The following is a 22,612-nucleotide window of genomic DNA, read 5'->3' on the forward strand; positions in this document are numbered from 1 at the left end:
TAACAGAGGCAGGAAAATTAGGTCAACCTTTGTACATTACCTCTCATCCACCCTTGTTTAACATCTCCTTACAACCTTTTTTTAAGCTGATGAAGGGAAGGCATACGCTGCTTATTATGATTAATCTTCTCAGTGTATACATTTCCTTTTTGGCAGGCACTGACCATAAGGAATATATTTATTTTGACAGAATGTTTAGGTTAATCATGGTCTTCAGTTGCTCCCTCTGATAGGTGAAGGTAGAACTGAAAGATAGAAAGAAAGACTCCAGTGTTTTAATATTTTTAAGTTAACTTTTTTGCAGATAATTGTTTAATTTGACATGAACCATGTACAGAGACAGAAAGGCACAGTAAGCAACAAGTGCAAAGTTGCCCTCATGTGATATGTTCTTTAATAATTCGGACAGTTAATGCCCTCAACCCAAGAGACTTCTTAGAAACCTGGCCCATGTGGCCTATGGGTTGTGATAACTTGGGACTCATTGGCTTCTTTGTTAGAGATTCTGGAAAATTGTGCAAGCCAACTTTCCAGATAATCACAGTTTTTACATGAATCATTTCAAGTCAGTTATTTCAAATAATCACAGAAACAAACCAAATGGGAGTAAATTATTGCTAAGTGTATCTAAATCTGGGTCAGCTTGTTTGTTGACCTAATTGCTGTGCATATTCATCAGTTTACAGTCTGGGTATGTGCTGACTTTCACTGTGGTTAGGCTGTTTTCTAATGATACTCAAGAAGGCCAGTGCAGAGGGCTGAAGCATTGTTTGCAGTTCAAAGTGTCACAGACATACGGCAAAAGACTATTCTTCTTTTCAATTCCCAAATGATTTATTATACAGATTAATGAGGACCTATCATGCTAATGTTTTTATTCTTGGAGTCTGCTAGAGTACCAATGCATGATTCAAAGCTGAAAATTATTATTATTTAATTATTATTTATCTTTTACTCAGTTCACCCTCTGTCAGAAACAAGATGTTTTAAGTTTCCTAACATCTCATTTAAAGCAACTGTCTTCTGATTGGCTGCCCTTCGTAATCAGACACAGGTGGGTTGGGCTTCTGTGCTTTAAATGTCAACATTATGGTTGTCCCATTTGTATGACACAAACTTGTCACAAAGTGTTTAGACAAGTCTGAGCCTTTGGCTAAGAAAGTTTACTTGTGCATACACTGAGATGATTATTGGCCTTATTTATGTGTGCATCCAGCATTGCGACAGGAAATGATGCCTGTTGTACAGGGTGGGCCATTTATATGGATACACCGTAATAACATGGGAATGGTTGGTGATATTAAAGTCCTGTTTGTGGCACATTAGTATATGTGAGGGGGCAAACTCCTCAAGATGGGTGGTGACCATGGTGGCCATTTAGAAGTCGGCCATCTTGGATACAACTTTTGTTTTTTTCAATAGGAAGAGGGCCATGTGACACATCAAACTTATTGGTAATGTCACAAGAAAAACAATGGTGTGCTTGGTTTCAACGTAACGTTTATTCTTTCATGAGTTTTTTAAAAGTTTCTGACCACTTATAAAATGTGTTCAATGTGTTGCCCATTGTGTTGGATTGTCAATGCAACCCTCTTCTCCCACTCTTCACACACTGATAGCAACACCGCAGGAGAAATGCCAGCACAGGCATCCAGTATCCGTAGTTTCAGGTGCTGCACATCTCGTATCTTCACACCATAGACAATTGCCTTCAGATGATTCCAAAGATAAAAGTCTAAGGGGGTCAGATCGGGAGACCTTGGGGGCCATTCAACTGGCCCACAACGACCAATCCACTTTCCAGGAAACTGTTCCTCTAGGAACTGCTCGGACCTGGCACCCATAATGTGGTGGTGCACCATCTTGCTGGAAAAACTCCGGGAACGTGCCAGCTTCAGTGCATAAAGAGGGAAACACATCATCATGTAGCAATTTCAAATATCCAGTGGCCTTGAAGTTTCCATTGATGAAGAATGGACCCACTATCGTTGTACCCCATATACCACACCAAACCATCACTTTTGTTGTTCCAACAGTCTTGGAGGGATCCATCCAATGTGGGTTAGTGTCAGACCAATAGCGGTGGTTTTGTTTGTTAACTTCACCATTCACATAAAAGTTTGCCTCATCACTGAACAAAATCTTCTGAGTGAACTGAGGGTCATGCTGCAGTAGCTGGAATTTGTAAGGGTACCATTTGTGAGTAGCTAATATCCACCGAAGGGATGTTCGACTAATGCCACTCTCCAGTGACATGCAGCTCTTGCTGAATGAAGCTAGGACAGCCACTGATGTTTCTTCATTAGTGAAAGTTTTCTTGCGTCCACATTTTTGGCAAATCCAACACTGAACCAGTTTCACGAAACTTAGCAAGCAGTTTGCTAACTGTAGCATGGGAGATGGGTGGTCTCGTAGGGTGTCTTGCATTGAAATCTGCTGCAATGACCCGGTTACTGCATTCACTAGATATCAACACAATTTCGGTCCGCTTCTCACGTGTTAACCTCTTCGACATGTCAATGGTTGTGAACAAGAGAAACTTGTAAATAACTCATGAAAGAATAAAGTTACGTTGAAACCAAGCACACCATTGTTTTTCTTGTGACATTATCAATAAGTTTGATGTGTCACATGGCCCTTTTCCTATTGAAAAAACAAAAGTTGTATCCAAGATGGCCGACTTCTAAATGGCCACCATGGTCACCACCCATCTTGAGGAGTTTGCCCCCTCACATATACTAATGTGCCACAAACAGGACTTTAATATCACCAACCATTCCCATGTTATTACGGTGTATCCATATAAATGGCCCACCCTGTACTTTTAAATACTCTAGAAACAACAAGTAAGCCTACAAGTGCGATAGCCAAGCACTCTAATGGGTTGATATGGTACTACAAGGTCATTACGATAAGATGGGGCCTGATTATTTAAGACCTTGTATGTGAGGAGCAGGATTTTGAATTCAATTCCGGATTTAACAGGAAGCCAATACAGGAGAAATATGCTCTCTCTTTCTAGTCCCTGTCAGTACTCTTGCTGCAGCATTTTGGATTAGCTGAAGGCTTTTCAGGGAGTTTTTAGGACATCCTGATAATAATGAATTACAGTAGTCCAGCCTGGAAGTAATAAATACGTGAACTCATTTTTCAGCGTCATTCTGAGACAGGATTTTTCTAATTTTAGAGATGTTGCGCAAATGGAAGAAAGCAGTCTTACATATTTGTTTAATATGTGCATTGAAGGACATGTCCTGGTCAAAAATGACTCCAAGGTTCCTCATTGTCTTACTGGAGGCCAAGGTAATGCCATCCAGAGTAAGAATCTGGTTAGATACTATATTTCTAAGATTTTAGGGCCAAGTACAATAACCTAAGCTTTATCTTAATTTGGAAGCAGAAAATTTGGTCATCCAGGCATTTATGTCCTTAAGACATTCCTGCAGTTTAACTAATTTGTGTGTGTTATCTGGCTTCATGGACAGATAGAGCTGGGTGTCATCTGCATAGCAGTGAAAATGTATGCTATGTCTTCTGATGATACTACCTAAGGGAAGCGTGTATAATGTAAACAGAATTGGTCCCAGCACTGAACCCTGTGGAACTCCATAATTAACCTCAATGTATAAAGAGGACTCTCCATTTAATTGAACAAATTGGAGTCTATTAGATAGATACAATGATACAAACCACTGCAGCACAGTACCTGTAATATCTACAGCATACTCTAATCGCTTTAATAGAATATTATGTTCAACGAATGCTGCACTAAGGTCTAGCAGGACAAGCACAGACACGAGTCCACTGTCCAAGGCCATAAGAAGATCATTTGCAACCTTCCCTAAAGCTTTTGTTGTGCTGTGATGAGCTCTGAATCCTGACTGAAACTCTTCAAATAACCCATTCTTCTGAAAATGATCTGTTAACTGTTTGACAACTACTCTTTCAAGGATTCTTGAGATCAAAAGAAGGTTGGAGATTGGCCTATAATTAACTAAGACAGCAGGATATCGATGCATTATTAATTTTAGTTTAGCTTTTATTAGTTTACCTTAGCTTTTTTCAGTTATTAGAATATGAAGCCTACTTGTCAGGGGCAGATTTTAGAGGTTCACAACAAAAACAATGCTGTGTAAACCCAGCTGATTCGCGGTCATGTATTCATCCTGAAGTAAACAAACACCAAAGCCTCACCAGCCTTTGACCAAACTGACCAAAGACTGAAACTAAAGGTATTTGCAGTACTGTTTTTAAATTGAATCTTATTAATACACATTATTGTTTAATCTAGTACTTTTTTCCCAGCATTCTAGTTTTTTGTTTGTTTGTTTTTATTTCAGCTAACCAAAGTGTTTCATCACACCTACTTTCAGTTTAGTTTTACATAACTGTAAAAATCATGAAAGGCATGTTATTAAAACTACCAAAGAAGGGCATCCTAGACCTCTCCATCCACATTAGCTGACCAGAGTCAGCATTGCACTCCAGCAGGAAGGGTTCAGATGGTGCAAACGATATGATGAACAAACCTTTGCTTTTCACAATATCCTTGAGGAATCTCAAGCATTGTCTGGAATCGATTGCATTTCTCTGCATCAACTTCAAAGACCTCAATTTAGTAAATGGTAAATAGACTGTTACTGCTATAGCACTTTTCTACTGCAAGTCTTGTTCACCTAGTCACACATAGTCGCACTTGCACCCTGACTCAGGCTTCATTATCTTCCCCAAGGATATCTTGACATGTATGCTAGATTTAACCATCCCATTGGTAGAAAACTCACTCTACTTCTTAAGCTATGGTCGCCCCATCTGACAATATTAATCTTATGAGCCAGTTTTACCAAAAGTTCAAGTGTAGCATCATCTTAGTTCACAGATTGACATTGACTGAGAATCAATCAAAGTAAGGATGGCTGTAGCTCAGGAGGTAGAGGAGGTCATCTGCTGATCGGAAGGTTGGTGATTTGATGTCTCCATATCTTTGGGCAAGATACTAACTCTAAGTTGCTCTCTGATGCATCCATTGGAGTGTGAATGTTAGTTTGAAAGCACATAAAAGCACTGAATGCATAGAGTGAATAGGTGAATGGGTGGCATTGTATAAAGTGCCTTGGGTGCTATGTAAGAAGTCCATTTACCAAAGTATTTCATTGTGATGTCCACAGACATGGTTATGTGTGAAACCACAGCAAATGTACAAAGTAGTATATAGTAGATTAAGTTTGAGGACCTGAATTATTAATAAACATAATTAGTAACAAGACAAGTAGCAAAACAGTTGGCGATAGGAGAAAAACAAGCATCTCACCAGAACACGGTAACAGTTACATCAAGCTTGAACTTAAAAATCAAAGATACAGACATAAACAGTTCTATTTCCTCTAGTCTAATCCTTTATCCAGTCTCATTGGGCTTAAAAATCCATTTTTCAAGGTTAATTTGACCAGAAGAGCAGCAGAGACTGTAACAAATATAAACGTAAATTAAAAAAAATAACACATGACACAGAGTGAACACAACATCCAGATCATATGAAATAATTTCCCCCAGGGATCAATAAAGTATTCTGATTCTGATTCTTATCTTATATACAAAAACCATGTAAAGGGAAAGTGTGGCCTTACAGAGACAAGAGCATACAGAGAACAGAGTTGTGAGATGATAATGGATCAGACACACATAATAATTTTACAAACTGCACAGTTGCGATGAGGGACTGAATCTAATAGTAATAATTTGATTTAATGCATTAAATCGCCTTCATTGGCAAGCTACTGATAATTACTCTGACCCGAGATTATCATCCATCAGCATGACCTTAAGAGAGAAAGTAATCTGCTACCTTAAAGAGTGCGTGTTAAGCTCCCCCGGCCAGAAATCTGTTATTAGCAAACTTACGGGAGAAGGACAGGCAAATGGGACTAAAGAGAGGATCACCCAACCCTTCTTCTTATCTAACATCCCAAAAGGTCACCGTTTCATAAAGGGAACTCCTAAATCAGACTAATTAACTTAAGTGATTAAATTACCTATACAACTACAACAACTACAAACCATCAATAACTGCTGAATTGTTCGTTCGAGTTCTTATTGAACCTTCAGTCAGTTTCAGACTGACGGCAGCAGGTAGAAGAATCTTTTCTTTATTCTTTAAATAAGTAATGAAATAAGTGTTCTCATCTGAAATCATGAGGGATGGCTGTTTGAATGATCACATATTAGTCAAATGTACACTGTTAACAAGCCAACAAGCTCACTTTTTTTTCCCACCGGCTCATACATGATTCATGATGTCATAAATTCGCGCTGATATTTTTCCCCCCTGTTTTAAACCACCCTCTCTGTTTTTTACCCCCTCGGAGAAACATTGTGACCTGCGAGAACTCCAGTTAAAATTGAATTAACCTCAGGCACATGGTTCATTAGTGGAAGGCCTGCCTGGTGCCATAGGCAATTAGCTTTTACAGTCCAAGTCTGCACAGTCAGTTCTGTGTTCTGGATGTCACACAGACACACACAGAAACACACAAATGCAGGATGCAGCCTATTAGCATAAAAAAAAAATAGAGAAAACAAAATCTAACATGTCACATCCTCTTGGTTTTCAAATCTTTCTGTTCTTCTGAATTGAAGCCTTACTCCTGATCAGAGTAGCCTTGCCTGTAGATTTGTATCTTTGAAGCAGTTCCTCTTCTGGAAACAGCAGAGGAAGTAAGATAGAGACACACACAGCGAATCAGATGTTGTCCAGGTGCTGGCCCACCTTTAATAAGAGTCTTGTTCTGCTCACTGCGAGCTAGAAGGCCGCTCTAACCAGAACCTGTACATGATGGAGAACTGCTGCTGTGAGCTCAGGTCAGCATAGCTCACCAGACTGCAGAGCAGACGTGGGGAGTTCCTGCTGCAGTGAGTGCAGAAAGAATCAGGAACTGACTGCAGCAGACTTTTTGCACCATTACTTATTGACACATAATGGAAATTATTCAGGCCAATCACATAATGTTCATAACTGCAGCTTCTCCAATGTCCACTTGAGGATGTCTTTAAAAGAGAGTTAATCCCCACAGACTCCCATGGTATAGTCCTAAATTTACAGCACAGTTAATAATGTTACTGCCTCACAAAAAAAATAATTTTGATCTCTGCAGATAGTTTCCAACTTCATAACAACTCTGAAGAAGATGAATTTTTTCTAACTCATTCACCTGAGTACTAGAGATAGGCACATAGTGACTCTGACAGCTGCCCCATGGTCACATCAGGCTCCCAACATGGCAGCAGCTAAAACATAAATGTTCAAAACCAATCACATCCATCTTTAATACTCACTATGGGAAATCCAACTTGGACACTACTTGGGCTGCTCTCTCTCCCCCCTACCCTTCCTTCACTGTTTCAGGAAATCTCAATATCAACATAGACAGGCTTCAGAAATGTGAATCTAAAGGTTTGCAAATATGGACCTCAAGCTAAAAATGTAAAACTAACAAGCTCACAGTGAATAGCTAAAACTAAAGCAACATGAATCCTCACGACCCTCAACATCATGACGGTGAAGTAACCGTCCAAAGACTCTGCTTGAGTTGTAAAATATACAGACCTGATGTGACAAATGATGAGGGAATGAAGGACACTAAAAGAAAACAGGTAAGCAGACAGTACAGCAATGATGGAGTTGGAGTAAAATAAAAAAGAATTACACTAGACCTGCTATTAAATAGTTCCTGCACCTTAAAAAAAATCCATCATTCACCAGTGTTGGGTGCATTTAAGTTTTTATTTATGATTTTGAAGCCTAGTATTTAATCAGCAATCAGGTTGACACTAAACTGGCCAACTATTTTCATGACCAAATAATATTTCTCTAAGCAACGGTGGTCAAATTTTGATGCCTTCCTTATCTTCAAGAAAACTTCTTCATCTTTAGATAAATAGACAGACGTTTTCTATCATTTTCTATTTACTCTATTAAATTGTTAAGGTTAAACAGCTGAACACAAAATGAGGCTGTTTTGAAGCCAGATTTTGTCAGACTGTTTGTAGTTAAAAGAGGAAAAAAATCTGAACATAAACATCCTTTAAAATAGTGATTAAACGTTGCCACAGAAGTCACAGAAGCTGACTGTGTTGAACTCCCCACCAGCTGCTGAGCAGTGCAGTCACATCATGCAGGGTTTGTTATGTTCATGGCAGTGGTTTACATTTTCTGAAAGGTGTCAGCAGATAAAGGTCAGAGGTCAGCGGTGTTCATGTAAACCTACCTGAGTGATGTGGACCAGAAGACAGAAAAAGTCACTGTGACTGCTTAATGAAACCTTAAGTCTTAAACTGAGTTAAGGTTAGATTAGAGTTTTCTATAAGTTTGTTTGGGTTTTTTTGTATTCTTTGCACAAAAAAAGCTTAATTTAATAAAGTAGTAATGAAGGGTTTGCTCATTTCAGTAATACAGGGTTTGTTCATTCTATGAGAATGTTTAGCTTGGTTTTTATTAAAAACAAAATGTTTTGGAACTTTGTGAAGACAGCTGACTCAAGTCAGAAGTGGGAAGTAACGAGGTACAAACACAGTAGGGACGGGAATCAATGCAAATTTAGCAATTCTGATTCCATTATCGATATCACTTATCAGTTTGATTTCTTATCGATTCTCTTATTGATTCTCATTGGATTCTCATTAGCTTCACTTTGAGAGCCACCACTATCGTTAAGGCATCAAGCGAATTAATTGCATGCCTTGCAGTTAAATGTTAGGTAACTTACTATACATGCACTAATTACTCCCAGGAGAAAGTAATTTGTTATACCACTCGTTACATTACTTTTGCATTTCTCCGTAAAATGAATTGACAAACACAGTCTCATAATTACCATTTAATAATATAAACATATAGGCTAGAGTTTCACAGATCAATACATTTTCCTATCATAATGAGGACACATATAATCTTTCTCTTAGCATTTAGGTATGAACACAAAGCACAGAGCAAATATGGGAACCGGCACAAAGAGACTTCAAAGCAATCGCCATGGTGACGCTGGAAAAACTTGCCACCTGATATTCGTACTTCAGAGTCTATACAGTCTTTCAAATCCCATCGTAAAGCTCACTTTGTTATGTTGGCTTTTAATCAGAGTTCATTTTGAGTACCATCAGTTTCTTTTGTTTATATTAAATATAATGCATTTGCTTCACCTCATGTCTTATTCTTCTGTATTTATTTTTATATGGTTTCCTCTTGTTCATCAACTAACTTGCGATGCACTGTGGTCAACTTGCTTTTAAATGTGCCATAGAAATACAATTGACATTGACCTTAAAATTTTACCAGAGCATCTTTTTAAGTGCCTGTACTACTTCTTCACTATACAAAAACTTACCTACTTTTTCCAATTATAAATGCTGTATTGATTGTTAACAGATTTGACTAATCCTACAAAACTGATTATACGCTAAAACTGAGACGTTTATTTCAGCTCACGCACGTTTGGAGGGTTTCATGGATACTCTATCTTGGAATACATTAGGTCTCTTAGTAGCAACTGAGCATTAGTTAAATGCCAGAGCCTGCCGGAGCAATATTGTCCACACCTTTATGACCAGTACCCATCGTCTGACGGCTCATTCTGCTGCTCATTTCAAACTGATTTCTTGAACATGAAAAAAAAGAGTTTAAATAAGTGAGTGGGTTCATCACCATCATTCACCTCCTCATTATCATAAGCTGCAGTGCACTGAGTGGAGCTGAGGAGTTTGGTCATTCAGGACCTCAGAGCAGACCCACTACTCCTTCACGTCAAAAGGATCCAATTGAGGCGATTCGTATTTCAGAAACTGCTGATCTACTGTGATTTTCCCACACTACCATCTCTACGGTTCACAAACGTCAGAAAAAAAGAAAATATCCATTCAGTGTCAGTTCTCTGAGTGAAAATGCCCGGTTGATGTTCAGATCAGAGGAGAATGGACCACTTCAAGCCTATATGATGGAAACAGAAGCTCAAATAACCACTTAGTACAACCAAGCTATGCAGAAGAGCATCTATTCACGTTAAACCTTGAAGCAGATGAGCTACAGCAGCAGAAGACCTCACCCGGTGCCACTCCTATGAGCTGAGAACAGAAAACGCAATAGAAGACTGGAAAAATAAATGCTGCCTGGTCTGATGAGTCCTAATCTCTGCTGTTATATTCAGACGGTATTGTCAGAATTTGGTGTGAACAACATGAAAGCATGGATCCACCCTGGCCACAGTTTATCTTTTGATGCCTGTTTCCAGTATGATAACACATTATAAACAAAGCTCAAATCATCTCAAACTGTCTTCTTGAACATGGCAATGAGTTCACTGTACTCCTGCGGCCTCCACAGTCACCTGATCGGAATCGAACAGAGAACCTTTGGGATGTAGTGAAATGGAAGATTCACATTATGGAGTGTGTAAGTGTCTTTTTACTTTCTGCTCACTGATACCAACAAAAATCAAATGAAAAAAGACAAAAACTAAATCAATATCTGAAGCCAAAATTAATTATTCCTTATTATAGCCGTCTAAAATAACACCAGTATCTCTGTTGATCTTACAATCGTGTGTGTGTTATACCTACGGAGCAGTAAGAAATATAAAAGAGTGGAAGCCACCCTCTACACATTTCTGAAAATCTTGTGTTTAATGGGATAACCATGACAATTACATTCTGAAGCAAATTTCTAAATAGTTTCTAAGCATTCTTGGACAAAACATTCCACGAATTGGACAAAGAAAAGAGCTGATACTTCCAAGTTTGGTTTGTTTGATATGAAAGCATCCACTGAATGCCTTTAACTTAATTTAATCATGACTTGGAAATTCTCCACCACTGCAGCTGCTCACCGAACCAACATAATAACTTAATAATCATAATTGCATTGCATTGTTTAAGTGGAGGCCTGTAGATTAGACAGCTCCCCGTGGGCTAAGCACACTTTTCCAAACGGGCGTTTCAGTTAATGGTTCCCTGGAAAGAGCACTGTGCTAAAGGCTGATAAATGAGCACCTCCATTTATGGTACTCAACACACCCAAACACACACGTGTACACACACACAGCTGGCAGACAAGCACTAATTTTAGTTTTAATTGAATTCACCACCTCTTGAATTCATCTCAGGGTTGTGATTAAGAACAAAAGCTGCGCTGTGAAACAATCACGGCTGATTTCTCCTTCACAGCTCAGAAACACCTCTGCTGTTCCCCATGACTGATTTTCAGCTGAAGTGTGCAGTGAGGGGAGGAGACCAGTGTGTATAACAGGCCTGTGTTTTTAAGACTTTTTTCTTAGCAAGAAGCACATGTGTGGGCATGTGTTCATGAAGACACCGTGTGTTTGCATGCTTGAGTGTGGATACCCGTCCATCTCATGCATTGTGCTTTCAGCAGCCACAGTTATTGTCAAAATTGGCCCGGGTTCCTGCACTATTAAAATCCCCAAATCAATGCTTTTTTAAGACCTTTTTAAGACTTCAATTAAGGAAATGCACTTGTGAAATGATGACATATTGACCCAGTTTCCTGCGCTTGGATGGAGCCTCTCGTTTTTTTTAAATTGTGACGCAGTTCTTTGTCTTTTGTTTTTTTTAATAAACACAAGCACCCAAAAACCATTTGGAGCCTCTCTAGCTTATTATTCATGCCTAGCACATCTTTAAACTAACTCACAGTGTGCATGCAATATTCCCGACACCAAAAATTCAACGCCAAATATTCAGAAAGCAATCGTACTCACGCTGAGTAAAGTGTAAATGAATACACTAAGTTTTGGATTAGAACTTTTTTAAGTGCAAATAGTCCAAACTGGTAAAAAGATCTTAATGACCACAATGTTGTGGTTTGTTTTGTTTTTGGTGAATTCTTCCTGCTATATGTTGTTGTTTGCCAATCAACGACCCTGAATATGACCTGTTATTAAGGACAATGTAACCGTCATCCTTTATATTAGGGTGACTACAGCTCTGTAGCTAGAAAATAAGGTTGCACTAACCCTCCAAATATTGCTGGTTTTTAGTTTGTGTCCGAGTCAAATAATTTAGTAAGAACATGGTATATCATATAGCTACTGTTAGCTTCTAACTCAGCCGAATAAAATTCCTGGACATTAAGCTTTACAAAACATGTCTTTCTAATAAACAAAATCAAAAGCAACAACAATACTGAACAAGTGAATATATAAATATGACATCTTGTTGTTGAGAAAATGTGACATTTTAGACTCTTGGTCTTGCCAATTTAAATTTTGGATTAGATGGGAACACACACTGCCACAAACACAGCAACGTAACAAATGTTTGTTTTTTCTGCAGCTGACAGAAAGAAACATATCACCCGATATCACAAATCATCAAATACTGGTCAAGCTTTAATCCATGTGCTGGTTTCAAATATTTAAAACAATTTACCATTTTTTACAACACTAATCAACAAGTGCACCGAGGCTCTGGGACATAAATATACTCAGTTTGAAACCAGAATAAGTTAAAACATCAATGTTCTGTCATGTGACTGTAGAACAGGGACTACAAGAGAAAGAAATGGAAAAGGACAGTAATGACGGAAAGAAGGATTCATTTCAGTGACTATGATGTTAGGAGGAAAAAAAAAAAAAAAAAAAAAACACACACACAGATGAGAGACTGAGGTCCCAGAGTGAAATATCTCATTAACTCCAGAGGTCAAATGTTACAGTACCTTGTGCCACATTTAGTGTTCTGTTAAATAAAAACCAGGTGTGTGCTAAAGCTGAACAGACCTGGAGATAAGTTGGGACCTAAAAAGATTACAGCTCCCCCCTGGGCTGGGTCTTGTTTGTAATGTATACTTGAGCAGAGGTTCCCAGGCGCTCCGGTCTGACCTACTTCCACAGTCCTGGCAGCTGAACTCAAGAACCCCTGCATCAACACCGCCCATCACACTCCAGATGTGCTGATCTGAACTAAACTGGAAGCTATTTAACAATGCTTACAACATAAAAATCTATATTACTGTAATAAATCTTCATTTGGTCTAGCTTGCTCCTTTATAACAGCTAAACAGTGAGCTTTTCTTCAAACATGAAATGTGAACTTCGGTGAATCTTAAAGTTAGTGACATGGCTGCTTACACAGCTGTAGCTGCTAGCTGTATGCTAGGACTCACCTTCACTAACTTCAGTTTATTGTCACTGAGCCTTACCTTTCAATTGTGTTTTTATGTTTTTTGAGCAAGGAATTCTCTAACAAATCATTGCCTGAATGAGTCTAAGCACAACTCGTGGGGACTCGACTCAATTGGTTTTATTCTACTTACATTCCTGTTTAACAGGAAGGTTACTAAGTGCAACCGTAACTGTTAAATATTAATTTATGTAACGTAGACACATGATTTTCACTGATTTAATCAAAGTTAATTTCTGTTTTACTAGAAATAGATTGTATGTAACATAATCAAAACCCTTTTCTTCTCACTCAGTAGGGGCTTCTAGCTCATGAGTCATAGTTTGTTGTTTGAGAAGACCGGTACTTTCTTGGAGTAAGTAAAGATCTTTTTTTTTTTAAAAAAAGCTCACTTTCCCTCTCATAAACAGTCTACATTCATTCACATCATACAAACACCATGAATTTGTATTCTCTAGTGCGTGCATGAGACAAACCCAGTCACGCGTCTTTTCTGATACAGACTTAGCATCTGAAAATGAACTACTTCAAAAAACTGTTCCTGCTAAAAGTGGAAACAACAAGGTTGTTTCACCACTTGAGGCAAGAACATAGTGTCAAGTACAGCCTGGTTATGAAGGAAGTGATAGTGGTAAGACACAGCCATGCTGATTCATCATGGAAATGACTGATGTGGTTTCATCATGGAAAAGCAGTGCTTTAGCAGCTAGTTATAATATCCTAGATATAAAATATTTCTCAGTGTTATTGTGTGAATATATAGCGCAAATATATAACGCAGGCATCTGATGAGTTACAAGTTTTAGCTACTTTCGCTGTTGTTAAACTAAAGTGTAAATGAGTTATTTTAAACTTCATTCTTCAAGTTTGCTGGAACAGAAATTGCAAATGTTCTTGAAATATCATGTCATAATTATGAGGCTATATCGCTGCCCCCCAAGCATTAGCCAATTAGAAAAGAGAGGGATTGTCAAATAATAGTAATGGAGACACAATAATATTTGGAAACAACTTACCACTCTCACTCAGAAAGGAAACAAAGACAACAACAAAAAGCATGAGCACAGAGGCGACAGGGTCTAATTAGCAGGATTCTGTGGCCCATGCAGCAATACAGCAATAATAAAAATTTAAAACATGAAAATCTGGTAAACTTACCTTTAATACTGCGACATTACTGCGACTTAAATCCGGACATAAAAGCCACTTTGTGAGGTCATTCAAGAGCTTGTAGCCTCTTTAGCTTGTTAGCAAACATTCCTCTTCGTGTTTTTCTGATATTCATTTCCTGTTATTTGTTTTGCTTATTCACTGTAATGGATTCAGTTAAAGGTCCATCCGTATTTAATGAAATCCCGCGTGACACCTGCGTCATAGACGCTGGCCCCTATATGAACTTTAACCTTTGGCAGGAAATACTCCCACAAAAGTTGAAACAAGCCAAAAATACTTGAAGTAGAAAAATAACATAAAAGCCGTTTATCTAAAGTTACATACGAAAAAGTGGATTTTTTTTCCCTTTTCTTTTCTTTTCTTTTCTTTTCTTACTTTTTTTGCATTAAAAATCAAATAGCTGTGAGTTATCAAAGTGGTTAATCACCTAATCATTTCAGTTTGACTACTAGGGTAGTTAAGCAACACAATAGAGATTAATATTTTATAATTTCATCAATTTTTTGTTTATTTTTGTGTTTTTAAAGGTGTGATGGAAAATTAGGTAGTATTTTTTTTGAAAAGTGTTATTAGTCGAAGAATGAAGGCGTACATAATTTTAAAAGTCTACGTATATTAAAGGAATTTTTTAAATTGCATAAATACATTTAGCATCTTTACATTACATCCACAGATCAGAGTAATCCTTCAATGAACCTTCGTCCACTTAGTTTTAGCCTTTCCTTCTTTCTTTAAACCAATTTTCTGAGTGTTTAGAGCTTTTGGTTCACATTAGATTACCTGTACAAACACTGACTTTGTTATTTTAAATGTTGGCATGTTTCATATGAGCATCCACCATTACAGTAGTTTGTATATCACAGAAAGTAGAAGGAGAATAATAGAAAAATTGTATTTCCTGCAACCTTGAGCCCTTCACTTGGCTGACTGTTTAAGTCAGGCTGAAAATACAATGATAGTTTATATAAAACATTAAACACAAACCTAAAAAAAGGAGGTTTTAATGTAAAATCACATTGTACAAAAAAAAAGCATGTGGATGTTTGAGTGCAGGAGGAAAAAAGAAATGATGTTTAGACTGAATGTGATCATTTTCTCACAGGTTACATTTTAATATTTGGGTCCCACAGGTCACTAATAAAATGTTGCATTAAATATTTACCTTTGACTTCTTTTTATATAAAGTCAACAAGACATTTTTGTTCTTATGAATATGCTGTTATATAACTACTGAGAATCTGTTTTTCTTATTCTTATTGTTTCTAAAAACCTAAAGACCATCTTACTCCATGAACAAAATCAGGATCTTCCAAGAATGATGAGGCTATTATCCAGAGAACTGACTGGTCAGGTGCTGGTTTTTCACCTCTTGAACTCTTATCTCGACCTAACCTTCTCTGGATCATGTTAGGCCACCTTTATAAAAAAAAAAAAAAAAACCCAGAGTTAAATCTCAGGTAAACTCTGAGGTTTTTACTCTGAGTAAGCAAAGCTACAAAGGAGCAATAGTTCACACTTACTGGACCTTTACGTTATAGTTCATCATCATGTTTTATGTCCTAGTTATTCATTCAAATGTATTAAATCCAGCTGATATATGTTATTTTAGAGTACTGATAAATTAGTCTGTGTCATAACGTTTTTTTGCAGAAACTCCACAGGGGCATCTCCAGTTTCACCCAAAATTTACTTTTTTACATTCATAATAAATGGAGTAAAAACAACATTTTTAACAAATGATTCTCCCCAGGACACTGATATAATGCTTTAAGGTTTAAATGTGCGTTGGCTTTGGAATATGAGTCCAGTACTATATAGCTGACCACGTGTGATTTTATTGGCGGACAAATTGCTGATGAAAGTAAATCAGCTTGTTATTTGGCCATTAATTTTATTATCAGAGTTACATTTAATGGTTTAATTTAATTTGATATGAGCCTGAGGGGATCGTGAGGACATGCCAGACTGGGATAGAAAGGATGATGAGCCAGAAACAAACAAATAACTGAAGAATCATAAAATGCAGCATTAGTGCTTTACAATAATGACCCGAACCTGAAGCAACATCAAACCTTTGAAATTTAGGTTGCTGTGATGAGGCGCTGCAGGCTTTGAATCTGCCTCAGACCTGTTCCTGTGAGCTGGAGGACCTGAGGTGAACCAAGGCAGGCATGGGAATCCATTCAAACTCCACACAGAAAGGCTGGAGCTAGCTTTTTAATATGCATGTTTTTATATATGTTTTTGTATCAAAACAACAAATAAAGATTAATCTTTTGACATAAGTGTAACACGTGTTTGTTCATTTTTAATTTTCATGTCAATCATCTCTATATCCTGACCTCTTAGGGGCCAAACATGGCTCACAGACTGTCAGGGGCTCAGTATAACCTACGATGGACATAATATTAACTACATCCAGATGTGGGTACACTCTTTAAAAAAAAAATAAAAATCACAGCACAGGGCAGCTGGAAATCATTACTGTATTTTCCCAAGGATAATACAGCCTTTCCAATTTCTATAGAGACAGATAATCCAGTATGTAACATTTGACTGAAGAATTCCACCTTATAATAAGTCAGTGAGTTTAAATATATCGGAACTACTGTGAGTAGAGATAGAAGATCATTGCACAAAATGAAGATTTAGATTGCAATTGCAAAGAAAGCATTCGCTAACTTAGCAGAGACTTTATTCAATCGACAAATTTCTTTCTAGATGTCTGAATTATACCGATCATCACGTGCTGTATGAAAGAAGAGCATGGACAACAAACAAGAGAACTGCAGATACCATCCATGTATTATCGATATAATGAGAATATCACACTGAAAATTCTACTTTTTTTTACTCTTAGTTTGGTACATGAATACAGGCCCACTGTCTTTGTGATTGACAGCCAGTCAGAAGAAAACTGGCTTAAAAGTGATGTGGGCGGAGCTAAAACAGTTTGATTCAATAAGAAAAAGAAAGAAATTAGTTTATGCAGTTAATCATACAAAGCTAGTCTAGCAGAGTCCAAGAATGTAAATGAGAAGCTGTAAATGAACAGGATAGGTCTATTTGAAGTCTTTTAAGCCCCCATAAATGTGTCCAGTCCAGCAGAGACAATGCACGCTTTTAATGTTCATCCATTTACACGGTTAACTGTGCTTTGTCCATCGTCCATCCATTTGTAAATACATCCATTCATCCGTCCACCTTCCCACACTGTGAATCAGAGAATCCTTCCAAAATGGCCTTAAATCCACCCACATACACTCCACATGCCTCCACCCACAATCTGCATATTAACACTATTAGCATAATTAGAAAAGAGTAAATAATTATTTATATTTAGCTCTACAGGCTGTTAGTAAACACACTGCCTGATGTGGACGTAATGGAAACGCACATTCTTAAAATATATTTCTTCAGGAGGAATATAGGTTAATCTAATTATCTTGAAACCAAAGAGTGATTCCTCTTTCCAGGCCTGTTTCAAAATAAAGTTAAAAAGACACATGCTAACAGATTAGCCACCTTTGGCTCCTGCATCCTCCTGAGGCTAGAGCAAACAAAAGTAGGGGGTCAGTGGATGAGTAATGGGAGGAAAAAGGGATATCTGCTACTGAGACCAGTCATGGAGGCTATTTCAGGCCAGGGCCTGTTTAACAAAGAGTCCTTATTCAGTTCAAAAAGGCCATTTATAAAAACAATGGTCAAGGTCTGGAGCCAGACTCTGGAGAGTGAAGGACTGAAAGTGCTTGTATATGTCAAATAAGCCACCTGAATAATGGCAGCGGTACAAACAGCTAATATTACTCCAGCTATTATTGTCCTGGATCGGACAGAGGAAGTTAGGGTTGTGTAAAAGATGACGGCAGAGCTATATTTTAAAACTAAAGTGGATTTTTGCAAAAAAATATGGGAGGAAAAATCAAAGCTGGAGCTTCAACAAAAGCCATCATCCAACAGCCAGCTGCAGATCTGATCCTATTCATAACTTTTACCATTGCTTTTTGAGCTACTTGCAGTCAGACTGGGTGTTTTATGCTACGGCGGTTAAGAAAAAATACTATTAGTACAAATTTGATGAAATTAGAAATGAAGACGTGGCATTGAGATCCCAAATGTTAGCACATACCAACTTAACTTATTATCAGATTGTCAAGGACCCTCACTGCTCATTTTCTGGATAAAAACAAGCTGGATAATCAACGATTTTTCCATCACTGTTGCACATCTCAGGGTGTGATATAAGGCCATTTTGTCAGGGAGGATTCATATGTAGTTGTTGTTTCAGACTTTACCGTGTCCATGCTGGGCACAATGTTTATAGAGACAACAGCCAGTGAGCCTGAGCAGCAGGCAGGTTATCTTAGAGATATGAGACATGTGCAAAACCACCACCCACTGACCAATAAATTATCTGGATAAAAGTGGTTCAAGTGTCGTCATTCCTAGAAGATCCCTCTGATGTCAATGCACAGACAATAAGAGAAGATTTAATTTCAAGAGACCATCTAAATCCTTTGGTTTAGATTCTTAGGGGAAAAATTATTCCTTCCAGTTTTTCCCTCCAATACATTTTATTTATAGATATATTTAGCGTTTCTATGAGATACATGGAGATGTAGTCCTTAAGTAGGGCACCTATGTCAGCTCATAGTCAATGAAAAAACAAAGAGTTGATTCATCGTCAGCTTCTTGCAACCAGTAATCATGACTGATGATGTTAGGGGTGGGTGAAGCCAGATAGGGAACATATTTCCTGGATATGTTGGACTTGTTTCAGAGGACAAGCCCCAGAGAATGGTTTGCATTTGAAATTTTCACTTTTCTGCTGGTTTGCATCTTTCTAAAAAACTGTCAAGGCAGCATTTGTTCATACCAGCTGTATTTGTCCATGTTAGGAAGGCTTGTCTTCAATGCACAGGAACAAATACCATCCAATTGTTCTTTTCTGTTTCTAAAATCACAATTGCACTCTCCTTGGAGTCCCAGGGCTGAAGAGGCTCAACTGTATTCATATAAATAGGTGCAGGCAGAGCAGCTGGGTTTCTTCTGCATTGCCAGCAGCCTTTTGCTTACACTGCTTTTTGCAGTTTTGACTGCAGTCCTGTTTTACACTCAGTTTTATTAGTTTGGTTTATTAACATACCTGCTGAAACCTGTATAAGACAGCACATTTTATGGTTGGTTTAAACCATTTTCTCCCCCTCTCTCTCCTTGCTTTTTCTGCTGAAGCTACAATCTCACACTAACATGGCTCCATAGTGTATTGGTTTACCCAATAAGCTTCCCAGTTTGAGCCCAGATGGAGAGATCTATCCCTGGTAGGGTTATGTCCAGAAGGGCATTGTTGGGTGTAAAAAACAAACAACAAAAAAAGACAAATCTATCAAATCTTGTGAATCACACTGCTGCAGTGACCCATGGTGAATATGGGAGGAAGTTAAACAAGTTTCTTTCTTTTTCTCCTTTCATAAACCTTCCCTCCTAAAACATTTTTAAAGTGCAGCAAAGTTTTGTAGCATGTCATATGCTGAGTTCCTTTGAGCCACAGATTTGGGGACTCCAACAGAAAGGGCTGAAACTAAAGACAACTGGTCTCTTTTTGTGCCACGATTTTCTAATAGATCCTGAACTGCAGATAAGTGACATCTCTAGGACTTTACAGTCTTTCCTTACATTGTTCTGCAGGCACTGGTTGTCAAAGGCAGCACCTAAATGAAGAACCAAAATATACCATGCATCTGAAAGAACTGAAACTTGTTGCCGTGCCTGTGCCATTTCTAATTGGCTGATTATGAAAATTAAATAGGCAGCCGACAGGTATCGACAGGCCAAGCGGAATGCGGCTCGGGCAGTGGCTGAAGCAAAAACTCGGGTGTGGGAAGAGTTCGGAGAGGCCATGGAAAAAGACTTTCAGACTGCCTCGAAGAGATTCTGGCAAACCGTCAGACGTCTCAGGAGGGGAAAGCGGTGCTCTACCTGCACTGTGAATAGTGCTGGCGGAGCGCTGCTGACGTCGACTGAGAAAATTGTCAGGCGGTGGAAGGAATACTTCGAGGACCTCCTTAATCCCACTGACATGTCTTCCGAGGAGGAAGCAGAGTCTGGGGATGAGGGGAATGACCCGCCAATTTCCGGGGGCGAGGTCACTGAGGCAGTTAAACAACTCCTTGGTGGCGGAGCCCCTGGTGTTGATGAGGTCCGCCCCGAGTTCCTGAAGGCTCTGGACGTTGTAGGGCTGTCCTGGTTGACACGCCTCTGCAATGTTGCGTGGAGATCAGGGGCAGTACCTGTGGACTGGCAGACCGGGGTGGTGGTCCCCATCTTTAAGAAAGGGGACCGGAGGGTGTGTTCCAACTACAGGGGGATCACACTCCTCAGCCTCCCTGGGAAAGTCTATGCCAGGGTGCTGGAAAGGAGAGTTCGTCCGCTAGTCGAACCTCGGATACAGGAGGACAATGCGGTTTTCGTCCTGGTCGCGGAACACTGGACCAGCTCTTTATCCTCTCCAGGATACTTGAGGGTGCATGGGAGTTTGCCCAACCAGTCTACATGTGTTTTGTGGACTTGGAGAAGGCATTCGACCGTGTCCCTCGGGGTGTCCTGTGGGAGGTGTTGCGGGAGTATGGGGTGTCTGGCCCATTGCTACGGGCCATTTGATCCCTATACAACCGTTGCAAGAGCTTGGTTCGCATTGCCGGCAATAAGTCGGACTCGTTCCCGGTGGGTGATGGGCTCCGCCAGGGCTGCCCTTTGTCTCCGGTTCTGTTCATAATTTATATGGACAGGATTTCTAGGCGCAGCCAAGTGGCGGAGGGCTTTCGCTTTGGTGGCCTCAGAATCTCATCTCTGATTTTTGCGGATGATGTGGTTCTGTTGGCTCCATCGGGTGAGGGCCTCCAGCTCGCACTGGAACGGTTCGCAGCCGAGTGTGAAGCAGCGGGAATGAGGATCAGCACCTCCAAATCTGAGGCCATGGTTCTCAGCCGGAAAAGGGTGGAGTGCCCACTCCGGGTCGGGGATGAGTTCCTGCCCCAAGTGGAGGAGTTCAAGTATCTCTGGGTCTTGTTCGCGAGTGATGGGAGAAGGGAGCCGGAGATCGACAGACGGATTGGGGCTGAAGCTGCAGTAATGCAGACGCTGCACCGGTCCGTCGTGGTGAAGAGGGAGCTGAGTGTAAAAGCGAAGCTCTCAATTTACCGGTCGATCTACGTCCCTACCCTCACCTATGGCCACGAGCTGTGGGTAGTGACCGAAAGAACGAGATCGCGGATACAAGCAGCAGAAATGAGCTTCCTCCGAAGGGTGGCTGGCCTCTCCCTTAGAGATAGGGTGAGAAGTTCGGCCATCCGGGAGGGGCTCAGAGTAGAGCAGCTGCTGCTCCACATCGAAAGGAGCCAGCTGAGGTGGTTCGGGCATCTGACAAGGATGCCCCCTGGGCGCCTCCTGGGTGAGGTGTTCCAGGCATGTCCCACCGGGAGGAGGCCCCGGAGCAGACCCAGGACACGCTGGAGAGATTATATCTCTCGGCTGGCCTGGGAACGCCTTGGTGTTCCCCCGGATAAGCTGGAGGAGGTGGCTGGGGAGAGGGAGGTCTGGGCCTCTTTGCTTAGGCTGCTGCCCCCGCGACCCGGCCCCAGATAAAGCGGATGAAGATGGATGGATGGATGGATGGATGAAAATTAAATAGAAGAATAGACTAAAAACTTACATGAAAAAAAAACAGTTCAGTGAGATCTTCTGTTTTATTAGAAATGTATAATATAAACATTAAAGTGCCCTCACCACTATCAACACATTCAGATGTGGCTCTGTAAAATTATGGCGTGTCATTACTCATAAAGCGGGATTACGGCTGATGTATGACCACCTTCTGCTATCACCCCGAAACCATGTCACTGTATAACAAATGAAGCGTCTTATCTTTATGTGAAGATGTATGTACTTATTTTGGACTGTTAGAGGTGTTTTCTCTTTCCCAAGCCAGAGCAGCTGCTCCAACTCTTGTGTGTGTTCTGCAAAACTGCTGATTTCAACACAGTTTTCACACCAAACAGCTCTTCCCATTTATCATCTATTCAAAACAAATAAACAGGTTGAACAAGGGAAGACGCAAAAGATAGCGATCAAAGATAAAACAGCAAAGGTTTAAAGAAATAGCTTTATTCTTTTTTCTAGAATCTAAAATCAGATGAGTGAGTCTAAACTAATGTCTTGGTACTGAAATTTAACAGTTTGGGGGATAAAAAGC

The 22,612-nt window shown here is 39.5% G+C and overlaps 1 long non-coding RNA gene across 1 annotated transcript in view; it reads right to left on the reverse strand.

The window, feature by feature from the left end:
- The window catches only part of LOC147317980 (uncharacterized), a 69,388-nt gene extending 54,888 nt beyond the window's left edge, over positions 1–14,500 (reverse strand). Inside the window, exon 1 of the long non-coding RNA XR_015131913.1 lies at positions 14,347–14,500. This is a non-coding gene — a long non-coding RNA (uncharacterized LOC147317980). The remainder of the gene's footprint in view (positions 1–14,346) is intronic.
- Between the last annotated feature and the right edge of the window lie 8,112 nt (positions 14,501–22,612).

This window comes from Aulonocara sp. 'chitande type north' Nkhata Bay, linkage group LG12 (genome assembly GCF_057382095.1).
Source record: "Aulonocara sp. 'chitande type north' Nkhata Bay isolate Kocher_YH1m ecotype deep benthic linkage group LG12, A_spYH_male_GT1.1, whole genome shotgun sequence".
NCBI lineage: Eukaryota > Metazoa > Chordata > Actinopteri > Cichliformes > Cichlidae > Aulonocara > Aulonocara sp. 'chitande type north' Nkhata Bay.